Raw genomic sequence first — 23,236 nt, 5'->3', positions numbered from 1 at the left:
GCCAACATGCCAAGCTGCTGGAGGAGGCTCATCATCCCTTCCACCCCAACGCCAAAACATATTTGTTAGATATTCAGGAAAGAGAGAGTTTTGAAGTGCAGGCAGCGGTACAGTTATTAAACCATTACCTGCGTATAGTCTTTATGAAGCTGCTAAATGACAGAGAACATGCGGCTGCCAGGTCACCGGATCTCACAGCAACGTGCGACTGATGTTATCAAAGGGCTCGACCGCTCTCTGTGGGGAGTCAATGGCTCGTTCTGACAGGACGTCTCATAGATGCCAGCTTTACATTCAGAGATCTGACCTAATTCTACATACACAGTAAATGCTACAGATTGCTTCAGGGTACAAAAACTTTAAAGAGCATTTTTATAAAAATGTATTTATTTTATTAATTCACATGGGAAAGCTGGGTGACTACCAATATAGAGGTCATTACAGCTTACATAAGGGTCATCAACCAGCCTTCCTAGAGCCAGGAAAGGCAAATCCGTCTAGTAGTACAGGAGTATAAAGAAAGTACAATATATATTACTGGATGACTAGGTAAATTCGCTATTTCGGGGCCTAAGAATGCCGAGTGGAACCCCTATAAGAGGTGCAATGGTGGCCATATTGTTTTTCCCCCCAGAAACAGCATACAGGATGTGAGAAACAAATGCATAGAAGATATCCGCATACACAAATTGAGCTTAGTCTACCTGGACATGCGGATTTGACAGTATTTATTAACAGCAAAACATGGAAATGAGACACAGAACCTTCTATAAAAGTGTGTGCCAACCACAGATACTGCCTTCAGTGACTGCCCCAGGTGCCCCATTTGGCCCTCATTAAGCTCACATACTGCCATACTGTTCCTGCACACCGCCAAACAGTGCTCAAATAGTGCCAAACTAAGTTGTACCATTGGTTCTAGCTGAAGAAATTCATTACTTTACTGCTATAACTGTATTATCTGGAGTTCTACATTGAGTGCAGTGTAGTCCTATATTTATTTTGAAGTCATGTGTAAGTATTTTGCCAAAAGCAGTAGAATGCAGTAATGCATATTAATACTGCCTGCTGCGTACTGTACAAGAATATAACTACTATAATACTGCCTCCTATATACAAGAATATAACTACTAAAATACTTCTCCTATATACAAGAATATAACTACTATAATACTGCTCCTATATACAAGAATATAACTACTATAATACTTCTCCTATATACAAGAATATAACTACTATAATACTGCTCCTATATACAAGAATATAACTACTATAATACTGCCCCTATATACAAGAATATAACTACTATAATACTGCTCCTATATACAAGAATATAACTACTATAATACTGCTCACTATATACAAGAATATAACTACTAAAATACTTCTCCTATATACAAGAATATAACTACTATAATACTGCCTCTATATACAAGAATATAACTACTATAATACTGCTCCTATATACAAGAATATAACTACTATAATACTGCCCCTTATATACAAGAATATAACTACTATAATACTGCTCCTATATACAAGAATATAACTACTATAATACTGCTCCTATATACAAGACTATAACTACTATAATACTGCTCACTATATACAAGAATATAACTACTATAATACTGCCCCTATATACAAGAATATAACTACTATAATACTGCTCCTATATACAAGAATATAACTACTATAATACTGCTCACTATATACAAGAATATAACTACTAAAATACTTCTCCTATATACAAGAATATAACTACTATAATACTGCCTCTATATACAAGAATATAACTACTATAATACTGCTCCTATATACAAGAATATAACTACTATAATACTGCCCCTTATATACAAGAATATAACTACTATAATACTGCCCCCTTATATACAAGAATATAACTACTATAATACTGCTCCTATATACAAGAATATAACTACTATAATACTGCTCCTATATACAAGAATATAACTACTATAATACTGCCTCCTATATACAAGAATATAACTACTATAATACTGCTCCTATATACAAGAATATAACTACTATAATACTGCCTCTATATACAAGAATATAACTACTATAATACTGCTCCTATACACAAGAATATAACTACTATAATACTGCTCCTATATACAAGAATATAACTACTATAATACTGCCCCTATATACAAGAATATAACTACTATAATACTGCCCCTATATACAAGAATATAACTACTATAATACTGCCCCTATATACAAGAATATAACTACTATAATACTGATCCTATATACAAGAATATAACTACTATAATACTGCTCATATATACAAGAATATAACTACTATAATACTGCCTCCTATATACAAGAATATAACTACTATAATACTGCCCCCTATATACAAGAATATAACTACTATAATACTGCTCCTATATACAGGAATATAACTACTATAATACTGCCCCTATATACAAGAATATAACCACTATAATACTGTCCCTATATACAAGAATATAACTACTATAATACTGCCTCCTATATACAAGAATATAAGTACTATAATACTGCCCGCTATGTACAAGAATATAACTACTATAATACTGCCTCCTATGTACAAGAATATAGCTACTATAATATTGCCCCTATATACAAGAATATAACTACTATAATACTGCCTCCTATATACAAGAATATAACTACTATAATACTGCCCCCTATATACAAGAATATAACTACTATAATACTGCCCGCTATGTACAAGAATATAACTACTATAATACTGCCTCCTATGTACAAGAATATAGCTACTATAATACTGCCCGCTATGTACAAGAATATAACTACTATAATACTGCCTCTATATACAAGAATAAAACTACTATAATACTGCTCCTATATACAAGAATATAACTACTATAATACTGCTCCTATATACAAGAATATAACTACTATAATACTGCCCCTATATACAAGAATATAACTACTATAATACTGCTCCCTATATACAAGAATATAACTACTATAATACTGCCCCCCATATACAAGAATATAACTACTATAATACTGCTCCTATATACAAGAATATAACTACTATAATACTGCCCCCTATATACAAGAATATAACTACTATAATACTGCCCCCTATATACAAGAATATAACTACTATAATACTGCTCCTCTATACAAGAATATAACTACTATAATACTGCCCCCTATATACAAGAATATAACTACTATAATACTGCCCCATATACAATAATATAACTACTATAATACTGCTCCTATATACCAGAATATAACTACTATAATACTGCCCCCTATATACAAGAATATAACTACTATAATACTGCCCCCTATATACAAGAATATAACTACTATAATACTGCTCCTCTATACAAGAATATAACTTCTATAATACTGCCCCCTATATACAAGAATATATCTACTATAATACTGCCCCTATATACAAGAATATAACTACTATAATACTGCCCTCTATATACAAGAATATAACTACTATAATACTGCCCCCTATATACAAGAATATAACTACTATAATACTGCCCCCTATATACAAGAATATAAACTACTATAATACTGCCCCCTATATACAAGAATATAAACTACTATAATACTGCCCCTATATACAATAATATAACTACTATAATACTGCCCCTATACACAAGAATATAACTACTATAATACTGCCCCTATACACAAGAATATAACTACTATAATACTGCCCCCTATATACAAGAATATAACTACTATAATACTGCCCCCTATATACAAGAATATAAACTACTATAATACTGCCCCCTATATACAAGAATATTACTACTATAATACTGCTCCTATATACAAGAATATATCTACTATAATACTGCCCCTATATACAAGAATATAACTACTATAATACTGCCCCTATATACAAGAATATAACTACTATAATACTGCCCCTATATACAAGAATATAACTACTATAATACTGCCCCTATATACAAGAATATAACTACTATAATACTGCCCCCTATATACAAGAATATAACTACTATAATACTGACCCCTATATACAAGAATATATCTACTATAATACTGCCCCCTATATACAAGAATATATCTACTATAATACTGCCCCTATATACAAGAATCTAACTACTATCATACTGCCCCCTATATACAAGAATATAACTACTATAATACTGCTCCTATATACAAGAATATAACTACTATAATACTGCCTCCTATGTACAAGATTATAACTACTGTAATACTGCCCCCTATATACAAGAATAGAACTACTATAATACTGCCCCCTATGTACAAGAATATAACTACTATAATACTGCCCCCTATATACAAGAATATAACTACTATAATACTGCCCCCTATATACAAGAATATAACTACTATAATACTGCCCCCTATATACAAGAATATAACTACTATAATACTGCTCCTATATACAAGAATATAACTACTATAATACTGCCCTTATATACAAGAATATAACTACTATAATACTGCTCCTATATACAAGAATATAACTACTATAATACTGCCCCCTATATGCAAGAATATAACTACTATAATACTGCCCCTATATACAAGAATATAACTACTATAATACTGCCCCCTATATACTAGAATATAACTACTATAATACTGCACCCTATATACTAGAATATAACTACTATAATACTGCTCCTATATACAAGAATATAACTACTATAATACTGCCCCTATATACAAGAATATAACTACTATAATACTGTTCCTATATACAAGAATATAACTACTATAATACTGCTCCTATATACAAGAATATAACTACTATAATACTGCCCCCTGTATACAAGAATATAACTACTATAATACTGCTCCTATATACAAGAATATAACTACTATAATACTGCCCCCTGTATACAAGAATATAACTACTATAATACCGCCCCCTATATACAAGAATACAACTACTATAATACTGCCCCCTATATGCAAGAATATAACTACCATAATTCTGCTGCCTATGTAAGAACAGCAGTGAATTCTGAGCGGTATCTCCATCTCCAGCAGGTATACATCACTTTTCTTTATGTCACTGAATAGCTTCTCATATATTAGACAGTACTAGGAGGGGTACAGTAATTAGTCAATGTGTCACCATACCCTTCCTAATGTTCTTACTGCATTATCCATCCGGCTGTATTCGGGCGTGTAGACATGGGGAATATAATTCTACTATCCTATAATATATAACATACAGGAGACTATCATGGACAGGCGGCTTGTTAACAATCATCATTTATGGTCGGATCATTAATATGTGATGTCTATGGCCACCTCGAGGGTAACAATCATATTGTACACACATTACAAGCAGCTTCTATAAATGTTTCAGAATTTGCATTGAAATTTGAAATCGGTAAAGCCATCAAATGTAGCGACTCCACTTACACTACTGAACTCTATTTATTGATCCGACACCTCTATAGCGATGGACTTTTAAGGAAACATGGCAGCATTCTCTAAGATTCTCCTGACTTCTTGTAGAAACCATGTGGTCCAGTAAGGTAAATCATGCACACTTACATAACACAGCAACATGTTATTGTGAACTTCCCCTTTAAGCCCTGACTAATGCACAGTAAATATGTAACAATCATAGTAATAAGGATAAGAAAAAAATAATAATAATAATGTAACAACAACAATGTAATATAATAACAATAGTGTAATAATATTATATATATATCTCAAACGGACACAGTAATAACATCCACAATACAATAGAGTTTTTGCTTTCCATGAAAGTTCCCTTAGGACAGCAGCGTCATTGTGCCCCCCTCCCAAATGTCTTGGCTCAGCTCTAACAAACAAGAATCCTGTGAAGTTTGCAGGAGTGATGCCTGGAGCAGCGATGGCTGATGCCTCCCTGGCTATGTGGATACAACGAGTGGCACTGAACATGAGCGGATTATGGAATGGATGAAATGAAACACACAGAGGATGCTAAGAGAAGACCCCAGACTCACCCATTCAGCAAGAAGACCCTTTGCATTTGTCCATCCTGATCCCTCCGGTGTAGCGTATACTGGCACTATAGGGGGGGGGGGGTCCCTGATCCTCTTTTGTCCTGTATCTGGAGCCAATGTGCTTACATTACAGCTGGCCTGGTGCTGGAGCGCTTCAAGCCCCATTCATAAGACATGGGCGTCCTCCAGTCACACACCCGCAGATTCCAAGCCCACCCCAAACCGCCCCCCCTTTCCATCTGGATATACAGTCACGGCGCTGTCAGGCTGCCTCTGTGCACAGCGCTCTGGGAATTGAAAGCCTTTCCCCAGCACGGAACAAAAGGATAGATTTCCTAAACTTCCACAATGGTGTCGGTCTTATTCTGACACCAGCTCTCCTTTATAATTGTACCCTTTCCCCCCCCCCCCCCCGCCAAATGATTCATAGAGATGCCAGGTGCGTAACGGCGACCAGGGTGCACCATCCTCCCCTAGATTTCCATAGGCAGCAGCTTCATAAAGAGACATGGATGGCATCGACAACTACCGAAGCCTTCCTCCTAGAAACATGATCATAATGAGACCTCGAGACGTCCTCATGACCAGATGGTATTGGATTCAGCCACTTCTTGGTTAAATCTGCTGCTGGGAAAGCAGAGTGACAACTGATATAGCTGCCATTACTGCCACCCAGCTTTTCCAGACACCTGAATTGCACATCTGCCTAGTGATATAGGAGCTGGGCATGTATCCCTTAGAAGAAATGATTACACTGTTGCTATATTCATGGACACCTGGTTTTAAAGATTATTTTTGTATGAAAATACATGTACTCATGTAGCAGAGCTGAGTTGTTTCACCCTTGGCAGCGGCAATGTTTATTCCGGGGTTATACAGCTTTAGAAAAACATGTCTGCTTTTTCCCAAAACAGCAGTACACCTGTCCCCAGGCTGTGTGTGCTATTGCAGCTCTGTTCCATTCACAATAGAGCTGAGCTGCAATACCAGACACAACCAGTGAGGCAGGTGTGGCGCTGTTTTTGGAAGAAAGCAGCCATGTTTTTCTAATCCTGGACAACCGTTTTAAAGGTAAATGTAGTAACAAGATTTTTTTTTTCTTACGAGTCATGAATATGGAATGGAGGCACCAAATCTTCTGTTAGAGTGGCTAGGGGGCCCCACGTTCTCCATGAACGCCATTGTTGGAGAATTCTTGAGCCCCTAATTAATACTTTTTCCGCCACGTTGTTTGCTTTTTAGGGTCCCACATATAGGAATGTTCCCCACTGGCAACGTAATGTATGAGCAAACAATAGGGACAAATACAATATACTAAGTAGTAATAGAGTACCCTTACCTGTATAGAAGCACTCAACCTGCGTCCCCAAGCTTCAGGGTGCATTGTAGTATGCCCTATAATTTACAGCAGGGGATTCATTATCCCATATAATCCCCTTAATATAATGATATATATTTCTGTCTCACTGATTATAGTTGAGTGACTGTTTCCGGAAGACGTAGAAGTTTGGATGTTGGTTATAAATATAATGAAAGGGAGGAGATTGCGCGTTCTCCACTTTTATAATGCTGCGAACTGTTCCCTGGCATGGAGCGAATGTTGACACATTGACGTGACTTACTAATTGCCCTGACAAGTCGCAGCATCTCTTCGCCCCATGTCCACAGTCACAGAGATCGAAGTCAAACCCCTACCCGGGCAGCAGATGGTTCTCCCCCTCCCCTCTCCCTCGTTTCTGACCCCCTATAACCTGCCCGTTCTGGTGTAGAGGATAATTGCATGCATGATCCTACAGAAAACAAAAAATGTCCGAATAGTAGAAATATTCTAAGAAATAAAAAATTGTTTATTTGCCGTTTTCCATGTATTTTAATGAGATGACGATTGATGGATGAGATGATAAAATACAACCCGACACATGAAAAACATTATTTATCATCTTACTGGATATAATTGCAGTGACCGGCACATAAACTGCGGCCCCAAGATCGATATAATTCCCAGCACCCAGCTGACCGCTATAAATTATGTTCGTGGTAGATGCCTAAAATGTAATTCTAATTAACCTGGTGCAAAATATTTGCAATGGGTTTGGGTTGACCATAGAGCAATGATAATTTGACCGATAAGACCAATGCATATGTTTATAGTAAGAATAATATCCCCTCTGAATTTCATCCTTTATAATATTTATCAGTTATCGCTACTATTGTATCATTCGTCGATTCTATTTGGAATTTTTAGTTACTGTACACCTATTACTTGCAGTACCACTTATCACCACAGCCTAGGCACATTTTTTCCATAGACCGCAATACAATAGCACCCCCTTTACAAACCGAGGTTTATCTTAATCAAAATATCAGTCTTTTATACCCAATTATATTCAAATAGAGGGTCATAAAGAAATGTCACAACCCTGATTTTAATCAGGTAGAGGTGTACAACATATATATTCTTTTCTTAAATAGGTGGTACATCAATTTTAATTTGCTTTTGATTTTTCTTTACCTTATGATTGGGTTTTTATCTTTCTAAGCAGTTATTGCATGGCGGTGGCCAAAAATGTGTATTTTATGAGTTGAATTTAAACTAAATTTAGGATCGTCGCTTTAACTCGTCAGGACCCCCCATCTATCAGCCAAAGCCAGAAGTCCATCTCTTTAGGACCATGGCCATCTATTGAAGACAACGAGAAACAAATTATTTCAATCCAGCTGTTACTGGACACCCCCTTTAGATTCGGACACCCCCCAGATTCCAACTAATTGCAAAGAGAGGGAGGGATCCCAACTTCTCCCCTTAAACAAAATTACTCCAACTTTTTTATGCATAATTAACTTTTTCATGACAAAATAGAAAAAGAACTTCCCCTTTAAAAGACTGACCTGCATTAGTACCGTGGAGACTTTGATGCCAGGAAAGGTCCCTCTCAGCAGACACAATAGAACGTCATCGTTATTTATCGGATTTAGGCCATTAGTGGATGCTCTGCTGGATTTCAGATAAACACTTTGCTTTTCTAGCGATTCCTTTTTCTCTCCAAAATACGCGACAGGCGTTATCGGTCACAGCATGAACATGACTTTCCAGTTAGGTCTGAAGGAAAGTGTTCATCCAACACAAATCAGAGAATCCTCCTGCCTGCATTGATTTGTAGTCTTCTGTATTCCTACTTCTATGTGTATGGCCAGTTCTATCCAGGGATATGATCAGAATAAGAGGCTACACGCCGCACAATGGCTAGACATTGGAAACTAAAAATAATGTAAAAGGGATGAACTAGTTTCTATATCCAACAGCGCTATATTTCTATAATAGGATTCTGCAATCTTTAAAAAAGGAGCATTTTCAAATCCCAGTTAAAAATCAACCTTATCTTTAAACTAAGGGACAATTTTAGATTGTATTATTAATTTACTCTTTTATCTTCTCTAAACAGGTCCAAAATTCTGTGCTGATAATTTCAGAATAGATCTGTTTAGAGGGTCAAAGCTTAATTTAACTGCGCTCCAAAACACATTTTTTTCCCTTCACACAGCATAGAGTTAAATGATTACTTTCTGACTGCCTGTACCCACCACTAGGGGGAGCTTAATGAAGACAGATTTATTATTGAGTAAATCTGCATGCAGTGAGCTCCCTCTAGTGGTGACCAGAATGTTATCATTGAGCTCTATGGCTGAATGATGAAGGGAAGCAGGACAGGGGGAGATCTGCAACCGAAAAATTTAGCTTTGACCCTTGTATAGATATATTATTTAAAAAAAAAAATGAACCAGTGAAGGATTTAAATAAAAAATATGAAACTATAATTACCTGTAAGCTTTACGCTGGGCAACTTTTAATATAATATTAGGAAATGGCATTACGAGCTTTTAAGATATATATATACTGCACCTCTGGCAGCAGCTTATCTCCCGCTGGAACAAAGGATCGGGCATGTTGAAATCCAATATGCCCGATCCTTCTTTCCCGAGACATCTTTTGTCATGGCAGAGTCGGGAGAACCCCATACAAATCAGATTGTAATATTTTTATGAGCAGTAGCTGTTTGCAGTGTTTCTCTTGTGAGCGGTTTATGTATATTTGTGCTTCTCTGACCTTCATCTTCTAGGACATGATGTAGTCATCTGACAACTGTTAGCCGTATTATCGTTAATGGATCTATTTTAATGCCAACCAGGATCCACTCCGCCCTCCATCAACTCTTCCTGGCAATCAGGGGCGTAGCTAAAGGCTCATGGGCCCCGATGCAAAAGTTCTTATTGGGCCCCCCCCGCAAACTTCTCATGCCCGACGGTCCGCAGCTTTCAGCTGCATCGCTGGGTCTCCTAAGTGACCCAACAATGCAGCACTAGCAGCCGGGGCGTCACTAAGGCTGGGTTCACACACCCTATTTACGGACGTAATTCGGGCGTTTTAGCATTGAATTACGTCCGAAAATGCGGCTCAAAAGCGTTGGAAAACATCTGCCCATTCATTTGAATGGGTCTTACGATGTTCTGTGCCGACGGTCATTTTTTTTACGCGCCGCTGTCAAAAGTCGGCGCATAAAAAAGACGCCCGCGTCAAAGAAGTGCCTGTCACTTCTTCAGACGTAAATGGAGCAGTTTTCCATGGAAAAACAGCTCCAATTACGTCCATAATTGACGCAGCGAAAAACGCCTGCACATGCCATTACGGCTGAAATTACGGAGCTGTTTTCTCCTGAAAACAGCACCGTCATTTCAGCCGTAACGGAGGCTGCCGTGTGAACATACCCTCAGGGCTTAAAATGTCAGGGGAAATAGCCCCAATACATATGTGTCCGCCCAAAAAAAATGTGTGTATAGGAGACAGCATATCTATAGCACTACGACCCTATAAACTATGGATAGGATTAGATACATTAGCTCAGCAGACAGTATCACACATGATAGGATTAGATACAGTGGCTCAGCAGACAGTATCACACATGATAGGATTAGATACAGTGGCTGAGCAGACAGTATCACACATGATCGGATTAGATACAGTGGCTCGGAAGGCAGCATCACACATGATAGGATTAGATACAGCGGCTAAGCAGACAGTATCACACATGATTGGATTAGATATAGGGCCCAGCAGATAGTATCACACATGATAGGATTAGATACAGTGGCTCAGCAGACAGTATCACACATGATTGGATTAGATATAGGGCCCAGCAGACAGTATCACACATGATAGGATTAGATACAGTGGCTCAGCAGACAGTATCACACATGATTGGATTAGATATAGGGCCCAGCAGACAGTATCACACATGATAGGATTAGATACAGTGGCTCAGCAGACAGTATCACACATGATTGGATTAGATATAGGGCCCAGCAGACAGTATCACACATGATAGGATTAGATACAGTGGCTCAGCAGACAGTATCACACATGATACGATTAGATACAGGGCCCAGCAGACAGTATCACACATGATTGGATTAGATACAGGGCTCAGCTCGCTGACATTGCGGCTCCAGCGCTGGACCCAGGAAAGGTAAGAATAATAATTTTGCTTCTTTGTGTTACTGATTATTTTTGTGTGTTTGTGTTTTTTTACAGGTTCGGTTGTTGGACTTCGGATTCGAGGACTTCAATGACGGCGTTTTTTTTTTTCTCAATAAAATGGTTAATGAGGGTTGTGTTTTTTTATTTCAATAAAATATTTTTTCTATCTTTTTAAACTTTATTATCACCGCCTTAGTAATGGCCGCTGGCTGATTGACAACCTCCATTACTAAGGCGGGGCTTAATGTTAGCCGATGCAAAGGCCAACACTATCCCCCATTATTACCCCGGTACCCACCGCCACCAGGGGTGCTGGGAAGAGCCGGGTACGAACCAGTACCCGTCCATCTGTAGTGACGGGCAGGCACCGGGGTGGCCGCAGGCTAGTAGTATTAGGCTGGGGAAGGCCAAAAATAGTGGCACCTACCACCTTGGTAATGCTGCCGGCTGCTGCTGTTTTGTATCTGGCTGGTTATGAAAATTGGTGGGGACCCGACATCGTTCTTTCCAATTATTTTTTATTTTTATTTTTTTTAAATGACGTGGGGTCCCCCCATTTTTCATAACCAGCCAGATACAATAAAGCAGCAGCAGCCTAGCATTACCAGGGTGGGAAGGGCCACTGTATCTGGCCTTTCCCCTCCTGATAATACCAGCCTGCGGCCACCCCAGGTGGTCAGGTACTGGATGGTACCCGGCTCTTCCCAGCACCCCTGGTGGCAGTGGGTACCGGGGTAATAATGGGGGTTAGTGTTAGCCTCTGCATCGGCTAACACTAAGCCCCACCTTAGCAATGGATGGTGTCACTCAGGCGGCGGCCATTACTAAGGCGGTAGTAATATAGTTTAAAAAAAAACACAAAGACATAGAAAAAATATTTTATTGAAATAATTAAAAAAAAAACACACAACCCTCATTAACCATTTTATTGATAATAAAAAAAAAAAGCCGTCATCGAAGTAGTTTTGGAATCCGACGTAGTCCATGTGTTAGGCTTAGATACAGGGCCCATGTGTGATACTGTCTTTGGGACCCTGTATCTAAGCCTACCACAAGGTAGGCTTAGATACAGGGTCCAGCACAGTAATCTTATACAGTATAAGATTACGGTGTGCTGGGGCCCTGTATCTAAAACTACAGTGTGGTAGGCTTATATACAGGGCCCATCAGACAGGATCACACATGGGCCATGTATCTAAGCCTACCATGTGATTGGCTTAGATACAGGGCCCAGCAGACAGCATCACACAATCTGTGATCCTGTCTCATGGGCCCCCTAAGCCTGCTACATCGTAGGCTTAAGGGTTGTTAAAGTCCCTAAACATTGATGGTCTATCCATAGGATAGGCCATCAATAGCTGATGTGTCTCCCGGGACCCGCAAATCAGCTGTTTTGAAGGGGCCGCAGCACTCGTACGAGAGCTGCTTCCCCTTCATTTCACTACTCGCTCACACTGTGAATCGCCGACACCGATTCACAGTGTGACCGGAATGAAGTGACCGGAATGAAGGGGAGCAGCTCTCGTATGAGTGCTGCGGCCCCTTCAAAACAGCTGATTGGCGGGTCCCGGGAGTCGGACCCCGCCAGTCAGGGCTAATCTTACCTTCCTCTTCAGCCACGGCGGTAGTTCTGTCGTCTCGATGCTGTGCGCGGCGCATAGCGCTGTGACGTCATGCGCTGCGCACAGCGCTTGACGTCAGGACCTCCGCTGCGATCCGGAACCAGGAAGGTAAGTAAAGTCTGTTACTATAGTAACAGGGGCCCGCGGCCCGAGTTACTATAGTAACTTTTTATTGATGTGGTGCGGGGGGCTGTGGGCCCCCCTGGCTTCGGGGCCCGGTCGCAATTGCGACCGCTGCAACCCCTATAGCTACGCCAGTGCTGGCAATCCCATCCCTCTCACTGTGCAGAGATATATTTGATAGAATCTAAAATGTGATCTTGTAATAGTGACTCAATACTTATCTGTCAATCCTGGAAATTCGCAATCCTGGAACCCTAACACCGATTTCACTCAGGGCCGCTATATTGGTTGTCAGTCGGCCAAGGACTAATCCGGCATCTGCTATAGCACCCCTGGAAAGCGGGCACCTATTCCGGGTGATGAGAACCTGCACAGGCATGTGGACTCTACAGGTCCTTCAATGTTTGCAAGCAACTGTAAATGGGATGGGGGCACCAGGAGGTTAGAAGTGTGTTAGGGTCAAGCAGCTGCCGAAAGGGGCCTCATTTATGTATTTGGGGCACCCTTTCCTCTATGTACGCCACTGAACTTAACTTTCCCAGAAACTGATATTAACAAGACATGGCTGAATACCATTATTAACAGCTCAGCAGAAGAGAACGACTCCAGCATTTCTTAATCTTAGGAGGAAATGATCTTTGACGATGCCCTAGATCAGGTAATGACGGACAAATTGGGGTGGTAATAAGAAGTTAAGCATGTGTCATGTCAATTTCATGATTCACACACAGTAGAGTGGGAGATGTGACATGTTAAAAAGATCCTACAAAGGATACAATATACATTCAGTACACGTGACACGGCAATTTAATGAATCATCCCTGTTGATACAGACGTGTGATTAATATGCTTACAATAGAGCTATAGAAGCCATAGTGTCGTCAGGACTGCTGTGAACTGCCATGTTTGCAATCACCACGCGGCCTCATTCACAAAAACGCCCCCGAATGTCACTTCAATCTACAATGAGTGTGCCGTGGGTCAGCCAACCACTCAGCATTTCTATGATGTCACCGGAGTCGTGAAATGTTATTTCAGATCTGTAAATCAAACCTTACAAGGTCTCACGCACACAGCAGAGCCCACGAAGGCCGTATGCGGCACACAGAGTGCTGGACCGTAGGGATTTTTTCCCCCAGTAGTTGTCATTTCTGCAATGCATGTGAAATAAATAAAAAAATTAAGCAACTTTGCAAATAGTCTTGATTTAAAATCTCTTACCGTTTTGTGTATACAGCTCTCATGCAGTCCTATGGGTCTCCATGGTTATAGACTAAAAAGAAACTCTGTTTTGCTGATCACATGACAACAGTGGAAAAACTAGTTGCAGAACTCCATTACTCTGTGTCGGGAAATGCAGACGATCTGGAAAACATGCATGGCTTGTTACAATTTATTTTTCTAGAGTGGATATGATAATAAGGATAAGGAATCATTTATCAGATGTGTCAGGTTTTACATACAAGACGTTCAGAGCCCGCAGGAAATGGCACCTGGGTGCGGGAAATTCTTAGCATTGCATAAATGAGTAGGTACAAATAATAAAAATCCTAAATAATAAAAAAATAAAAAAAATTATATATATATATAGTGAAGGAAATAAGTATTTGATCCCTTGCTGATTTTGTAAGTTTGCCCACTGTCAAAGACATGAACAGTCTAGAATTTTTAGGCTAGGTTAATTTTACCAGTGAGAGATAGATTATATAAAAAAAGAAAAAACAGAAAATCACATAGTCAAAATTATATATATTTATTTGCATTGTGCAGAGAGAAATAAGTATTTGATCCCTTTGGCAAACAAGACTTAATACTTGGTGGCAAAACCCTTGTTGGCAAGCACAGCAGTCAGACGTTTTTAGTAGTTGATGATGAGGTTTGCACACATGTTAGATGGAATTTTGGCCACTCCTCTTTGCAGATCATCTGTAAATCATTAAGATTTCGAGGCTGTCGCTTGGCAACTCGGATCTTCAGCTCCCTCCATAAGTTTTCGATGGGATTAAGGTCTGGAGACTGGCTAGGCCACTCCATGACCTTAATGTGCTTCTTTTTGAGCCACTCCTTTGTTGCCTTGGCTGTATGTTTCGGGTAATTGTCGTGCTGGAAGACCCAGCCACGAGCCATTTTTAATGTCCTGGTGGAGGGAAGGAGGTTGTCACTCAGGATTTGGCTCCATCCATTCTCCCATTGATGCGGTGAAGTAGTCCTGTGCCCTTAGCAGAGAAACACCCCCAAAACATAATGTTTCCACCTCCATGCTTGACAGCGGGGACGGTGTTCTTTGGGTCATAGGCAGCATTTCTCTTCCTCCAAACACGGCGAGTTGAGTTAATGCCAAAGAGCTGAATTTTAGTCTCATCTGACCACAGCACCTTCTCCCAATCACTCTCAGAATCATCCAGATGTTAATTTGCAAACTTCAGACGGGCCTGTACATGTGCCTTCTTGAGCAGGGGGACCTTGCGGGCACTGCAGGATGTTAATCCATTACGGCGCAATGTGTTACCAATGGTTTTCTTGGTGACTGTGGTCCCAGCTGCCTTGAGATCATTAACAAGTTCCCCCCGTGTAGTTTTCGGCTGAGCTCTCACCTTCCTCAGGATCAAGGATACCCCACGAGGTGAGATTTTGCATGGAGCCCCAGATCGATGTCGATTGACAGTCATTTTGTATGTCTTCCATTTTCTTACTATTGCACCAACAGTTGTCTCCTTCTCACCCAGCGTCTTACTTATGGTTTTGTAGCCCATTCCAGCCTTGTGCAGGTCTATGATCTTGTCCCTGACATCCTTAGAAAGCTCTTTGGTCTTGCCCATGTTGTAGAGGTTAGAGTCAGACTGATTCATTGAGTCTGTGGACAGGAGTCTTTTATACAGGTGACCATGTAAGAGCTGTCTATAATGCAGGCACCAAGTTGATTTGGAGCAGTAACTGGTCTGGAGGAGGCTGAACTCTTAATGGTTGGTAGGGGGTCAAATACTTATTTCTCTGTGCACAATGCAAATAAATATATATCATTTTGACAATGTGATTTTCTGTTTTTTTTATATAATCTATCTCTCACTGGTAAAATTAACCTAGCCTAAAAATTCTAGACTGTTCATGTCTTTGACAGTGGGCAAACTTACAAAATCAGCAAGGGATCAAATACTTATTTCCTCCACTGTATAAAAAAACTCAAACGGAAAATAATTATTTTTTTGAGGAAAATAAAACTAAAATAAAATTAGATTGTGATGGTATTAACCGTTAAAACTTTCTAACATCCTTCCCTTATCCGAACTACTTTTTCTTCTACATGTGTCAATGTAAAGTGCGCAAGCACTAGTGAATTATCTGTATAGATACGACTGTATTATAATTATAAATTGCTAGAGAGTGAAACTAATCTTATATTGAAGGTCACATTGTAACAAAAATAAATTCCCATTGGTATTCACCCAGTGAAAAATGCCACCTGGTTGTGAGAATTATTAGCATTGCATAAACAAATAGGTACAAATAAAGCAATACACAATCTAAATGAAAACATGATTACAGTACGGGACAGTTGTCCTGCAGCGAGGCAGGGACTCCTAGCGTCGTACATCACTATGATGCTAGGAGCCCGGCTCCCTGCAATGTTCGGTCCGGGACTCGCGGCCGAAATACATTCCGTCCTTTACGGACCAAACATGCTCGTGTGAATCCAGCCTAACCGAGATGTTGTTCGCTTACTGCTGTGTTTGGGGTCATTGTCGTGTTGAATCCCCCATTTCAAGGGCATTTCCTCTTCGGCATAGAGCAACGTGATCTCAAGTATTCTGATATATTCCGACTGATCCATGATCCCTCGTCTGTGATAAATAGGCCCAACACCGTGGTATGAGAAACATCCCCATATCAGGATTTTTGCAGCACCTTGCTTTACGGTCTTCACAGCGTACTGTGGCTTGAATTCAGTGCTCGGGGGTCGCCTGACATACGATCTGTGGCCACTAGACCCAACAGTCGAAAAATGTTGCACCATTTCTCTTTGGGCCAGTCAATGTGTTCCTTGGCAAGTTTTAACCTTTTTCAGGACGTCTTTTTTGCGGGGAGTTCTTGCTGGTTTCTCGGCTTCACTTGATCGTCTTCTGATTGCAGCCGATCACTGGTGACTTCACATCTTCTTTGGTCTTTCTGGGGGATCATTGGCTGAGCTTGTGCCATCTTTTCTATTCTTCCATCCATTGAACAGCAGTTCCCGCTTTCTTCCGCGTCTTTCACGTTTTAGTTGCCACTTCAAGGCATTTGAGGTCATTTTATCTGAGCCGCCTATAATTTGCTGCACTTTTCTAGATGTTTTTTCCTCTCCAATCAACTTTTTAACCAAAGTCCGTTCTTCATCAGAACGACGTCTGGAACGACCCACTTCACCCGGTATTTCAGCAGGAAACGCCCTATAACCAACACGTGCCACATTTACCACCCTCCGAGCTTATATAAGGGGCAAAATTAACCCCTGTTATTCCACAGAATGAAGGACGGCAAGAATTTATCTTTTCACTGCTATTATTTTGAACAAGCCCCTTACAATTAATGATTCAATTACTCAGAATGAGCGGCATGTCCTAAATGTTGGCTCTGTATTTTTTCTACTACACTTGGGGCTTGTCCACAAGTAGCGGAATTGCGGCATTTTTTCCATCTGGAGTCGCGGACGGAAAATACGAAGCAGAATACAGTAGATTGGATCAAACACGTCATCCGATCGCTGCGCAAATACGGAGCGGAAAAAACGCTCAGAAATTGAAGTTTGTTCCGCAGCTTGTCAATTGTATTTGCGTAAACGCTGCTTATTTGTTGTGGGTTTTCCCCTTTGAATTCAATGGGGAGGTAAAACCCGCAACAAATAACAGACGTTGCGTTTTTTTGTGGCAGGGTCGCAGCGATTCCGCCGCAAAAAACGCAACTCAGAAAAAATAAAAAAAAATCTTATACTTACCCAGGAGTCTGTGTTTCTTCCTCCAGTCCGGCCTCCTGGGATGACATTACATCCCATCTGACCGATGCAGCCAATCACAGGCTGCAGCGTCGTTCACATGGGATGAAACGTCAACCCAAGAGGCCGGCCAGGATGACGTCATAGGGTCGGCCTCCTGGGATGACGCTTCATTGCACGTGACCGCTGCAGCCAATCACAGGCTATCACAGCGGTCTCCTGAGATGAAACCTTATCCCAGTTTTCCTCAGCGGACATTCCGGGCGAAAAACTGCAACATAGTTTGGTGCGGTTTATCGCCCGGAATTCCCTGTGGCACACAGGGCGGATACGCAGCGTCTCCGCTCTGTGTGAACTCTGCCTTACAAGTCAATTATTTGCTATGTAGAAATATCACTTCTACCAAAAACATTCATTTATCAGGTTAATGATTATGGACGGTTATTTTTTTGAACACTACTGTTTATAACATAATTATCAAGTGTCATCACTGAAGTGCCGCACGGATGACACTTCCCATAGACGACAGAGAATGGATTACTTATATTCTCTCCTAAACCTACAATTAACCTAAATGAACATCAATTGCAGATATGACAGTAAGAAAAACATCTCCATGGCCCTGAGACACACAACGCCATAAACACGTAAACCGAGGGAAGATATAATGAGGTTGTAGAAGGAGATTTACGATTAGCTACAGTAACAATTAATTACCATTCTAGACATAATTGCCGTACGGGAGAAATCTGCGCTTCATTAGTATAAATAAAACAAAATCCTCCAATACATTGCTTCATTTATTTCCATTTTTCCATTAATATAAAACGCAAAGAGAATGTGGATTGTGATTTCCCTACATTCACACATCTATAGGCGCAGAATGCTGGAAATTGGCATGCAAATGGTTAAAGAGGTTGTCCAGGGTTAGAAAAACATGGCTTTCTTCTAGCGCCACCCCTGTCCATGGGTTGTGTCTGGTATTACAGCTCAGCTTTACTGAAGTGAATAGAGCTGAGCTGCAATACCACACACAACCTGTGGCCAGGGGTGGCGCTGTTTTTGGAAGAAATTAGCCATGTTTTTCTATTTCTGGACAACACCAAAGTTCTGCAACTTCCTAATATAATTTGTGTATCAATTGCTCAAGATTTTCAAGATGTCTGCTTGCTGTCAGTGTATGGGAAACTTTATTGGTTTTCTTTCACAGGATGAGAATCTTTCCAGGCCATTTGGTGATAACAATGCTGAACAATTTGTTACAGTACAGAAATCATCATGCTCTCATAACGAGCTGTGCACCAATGTGAGCAATACAAGACCAGGACTGATTTTTCAGCCTCTCGGTAAAAATAATGACGGTTCCTATTCACTGACAACAAGCATATGTCTTAAAAAATTTTTTTACAAAAAATACACCATTGACTCCATTGAAAAGCAGCTCCAATAACGTTCGTAAAATACGCCGCGAAAAACGCGAGTTGCTTCAAAAACGTCTGAAAATCAGGAGCTGTTTTTGCCTGAAAACAGCTCTGTATTTTCAGACGTATTTTGCTGCTGCGTGTGAACATACCCTAAACAGAAACGGGTTTATAGGGGTTGAGCCTTTTTTGTTAGAAAGATTCATCAGTAACCTGATAACAAGGATTCCCGCTGCGGACAGCTTTAGGCCGGGTTCCCACGTAGCATAAACGCTGCAGAATTTTCGCAACGGAATTCTGTGCAGAAATTCCACAGCATTTACAGTAGCAGCAAAGTGGAGGAGAAATTCCACGCCGCGGAAAAAAAAGTGCAGCAAAAACGTTCATAAATTCACCTGCTGTGCGTTATTTCAATTCGCAGCATATCAATTTATGCTGCATTTTCGTTGCTTTTCTGTTGCAGGTTTTCCCCATTGAACACAAATTCCAAGTGTTGTCGCGATTCCACCGTAAAAATCGCAACTCAGAAAAAAAAACCTTTATACTTGCCTAGAACTCCCTGCTTCTTCCTCCAGGCCGGCCTCCTGGGATGACGTTTCATTCCATGTGACCGCTGCAGCCAATAACAGGCTGCAGCGGTCACATGGGCTGCAGTGTCATCTGGGGAGGCCGTACTGGAAGCCAAAGGAGAGACACATCACCATGACAACGGCCTCGGTAAGTATAAGGATATGTTCACACGCACAATTAAAAACGGCTGAAAATTACGGCGCTGTTTTCAAGGGAAAATAGCCTCTGATTTTCAGCCGTTTTCGGAGCGGAAAACGTTTTTTTAGGCTTTTTCTGGAGCTGTTTTTCCATTGACAATGAAAAACATCTCCAAAAATGGCTCAAGAAGTGACATGCGTTTTTTTATGCCCCGTTTTTTAAAACCGTAGCGTTAAAAAAACGCCCCGTCTGAAGTACACGCTGTTTTTCCCATCGAATGCTAACATTTTTCCAGGCGTATTTCGAGGTGTTTACCCCAAAATACGCCTGAAAACCCTACATGTGACCATACCCTAAATATTTTTTCTTTCTACGCTGTTTTCCGCAGCAGAAATCCCAGCCTAGAAACCGCACCACAATGTGGTCCAGTTTTTTTGGATGGAATGTGCAGCGGGTTCCAGGTCGGGGACGGCGCACAGTTTTTACGCAGCGTATCCGTCCCGTGGGAACCCGGCAAAAACGTTCAGCTGTTAGACTCCATGCACACGAACGTGCTTTTGCGGCCGCAATTCGCCCGAAAATCCACCGGAGAATTGCGGCCCCATTCATTTCTATGGGGCCATGCACACGACCGTGGTTTTCAGATAGAACGGGCATGTCTTATTACGGCCGTGTTCTGCGGTCTGGGCTCATTGAAAATAATGCACGCGGCCATGTGCACGGCCCACAATTTGCAAGCGGCTCGCTCCGCCCCCGGCCGACCCGAAAATCACGGCCGTGCACATGGCTATGGAAGTGTGCCTGAGGCCTTATCTGCAGGATCAACAGGCAGCAAGTGTTCAATTCTGCCTGCAGCGCCACAACTGGGGAAATGAAGCATTACACGGTGCCCACTAACATCACTGTGATACGTGCATTGTATGGACTGACAAGTTCGCGGCTCATTTGGGTGGGGGGGGGGGGTCCTAAATGAAGCACCCCCGCTTCTCTAATAACTCAGAATGCCCTAATAGAATATTTTAAAATGTATTTTTTTTCTAAACCAGACAATTCCTTTAACTGGCAAAATTGTAGACGAGGACCGTTCACGTCACATTTCCAGTAAGAAGCCTCTGAGCAGTGCGAGGGGGGTCGAGCGCTTTATTCCGGTCACGAGTGGTGCCGGAGATCAGAGGCTTCAGAAACGTCGTCTTCTCATATGTATCTATGACGGAGCAGACGATCATCTCATCTGAGAACATCAGCTCATACAATAGACGCCTCCTACTTTACAGGCTATAGCGGCACCACCGCCGCCATGTCACGATAGCACGGCGCCAACTTGTCCGTATAGAAGAGCAAATCAGAAATTGTGAACCATCAGATGCCGGAGTAAAGGAATTTTAACGTATATGGACTGGATATAGCGGCTTGTGAAGTCAATGTCAATGTCAGTCAAAACCAGGGGCGCAGGCTGAATGTTGTAAAGGGGGGGGGGGGGTGTTGTCCATACATGCATAATAAATGTATAGAAAACCAAAACCACACACACTAATATATATATATATATATATATACACTGACACACACAAAAACACATTGTGTTACACACTCACACACTCTCTTTCTTTCTGCTGGGTTTCTGTCACAGTGGGATGTAGACACCAGTTCCAGTCAGCAGTGATATGGAGATGCTGGAACTCTCTCTCCCTCTTCCTCTCTGACTCGACTGCGGTCTGTAATGTTGTCTGCCATCTGCTGGTGAAAGGTGGAAATCTCCCATGTAATGTCCCCTCCTCATCAGCAGATGGCAGACAAGATTACGTGCAGACTGTAGGGAAGAGTTCCTTACTGGACTGTAAGGGTATGTTCACACACACTAATTACGAACGTAATTCGGGCGTTTTTGCCCCGAATTACGTCTGAAAAATGCGGCTTGAAAGCGTTGACAAACATCTGCCCATTGAAAGCAATGGGCTGACGTTTGTCTGTTCGCACGAGGCGTATATTTACGCGCCGCTGTCAAAAGACGGCGCGTAAAAAGACGCCTGCGCCAAAGAAGTGTCCTGTCACTTCTTGGGACGTAATTAGAGCCGTTATTCATTGACTCCAATGAAAAGCAGCGCCAATTATGTCCGTAATGGACGCGGCGTTCAAGCGCCTGCACATGCCGTTACGGCTGAAATGACGGGGCTGTTTTCTCCTGAAAACAGCCCCGTAATTTTGGCCGTTATGGACGCTGTAGTGTGAACATACCCTTATAGGCCCGTAGTCTGGAGCCTGCAGCAGTAAGGGTATGTGCACACACACTAATTACGTCCGTAATTGACGGACGTATTTCGGCCGCAAGTCCCGGACCGAACACAGTGCAAGGAGCCGGGCTCCTAGCATCATACTTATGTACGACGCTAGGAGTCCCTGCCTTGCTGCAGGACAACTGTCCCGTAGTATAATCATGATTACAGTACGGGACAGTTGTCCTGCAGCAAGGCAGGGACTCCTAGCGTCGTACATAAGTATGAAGCTAGGAGCCCGGCTCCCTGCACTGTGTTCGGTCCTGGACTTGCGGCCGAAATACGTCCGTCAATTACGGACGTAGTTAGTGTGTGTGCACATACCCTAAGTTGCGCACTCTTAATAAATGTGTCGCATGTTCTGCTGTCCGCACGGAAGAAAGGAAAATCTATGCCAGCTACAAGCTGGAGCACATTTCTTCTATAATTTACATCAGTTTATGGCGTTTAGCCACCTCACGCTAAACTCCGTCCACTTTTTGTGAAAAAATGGTGGAGGCGGCGTGAAACGACAAAAGGTCGGAAATTACTACGCAAATATGACGTGCGCCATAATACTGGTGTACAGCG

At 41.3% G+C, this 23,236-nt stretch overlaps 1 protein-coding gene across 3 annotated transcripts in view; it reads right to left on the bottom strand.

Moving 5' to 3' along the window:
- PDE4B (phosphodiesterase 4B) overlaps positions 1 to 22,063 on the bottom strand; it is a 315,672-nt gene extending 293,609 nt beyond the window's left edge. Inside the window, exons 1-3 of one of the 3 annotated variants that reach the window (XM_075832791.1) lie at positions 21,989 to 22,063; positions 14,520 to 14,663; positions 8,910 to 9,278 (exon numbers count right to left, since the gene is read on the bottom strand). The gene's annotated coding sequence lies outside the window, so the exon portion shown is untranslated. Of the gene's footprint in view, positions 1 to 6,020; positions 6,226 to 8,909; positions 9,279 to 14,519; positions 14,664 to 21,988 lie in introns of those variants that run through there. The other 2 variants (XM_075832792.1, XM_075832790.1) reach the window with 2 other exon arrangements.
- Between the last annotated feature and the right edge of the window lie 1,173 nt (positions 22,064 to 23,236).

The sequence above is a fragment of the Rhinoderma darwinii genome, chromosome 7 (genome assembly GCF_050947455.1).
Source record: "Rhinoderma darwinii isolate aRhiDar2 chromosome 7, aRhiDar2.hap1, whole genome shotgun sequence".
In the NCBI taxonomy this organism is placed as follows: Eukaryota; Metazoa; Chordata; class Amphibia; order Anura; family Rhinodermatidae; genus Rhinoderma; species Rhinoderma darwinii.
The sequence above is the reverse complement of the archived record's forward strand: the minus strand, read 5'-3'. Positions and strand labels throughout refer to the sequence as shown.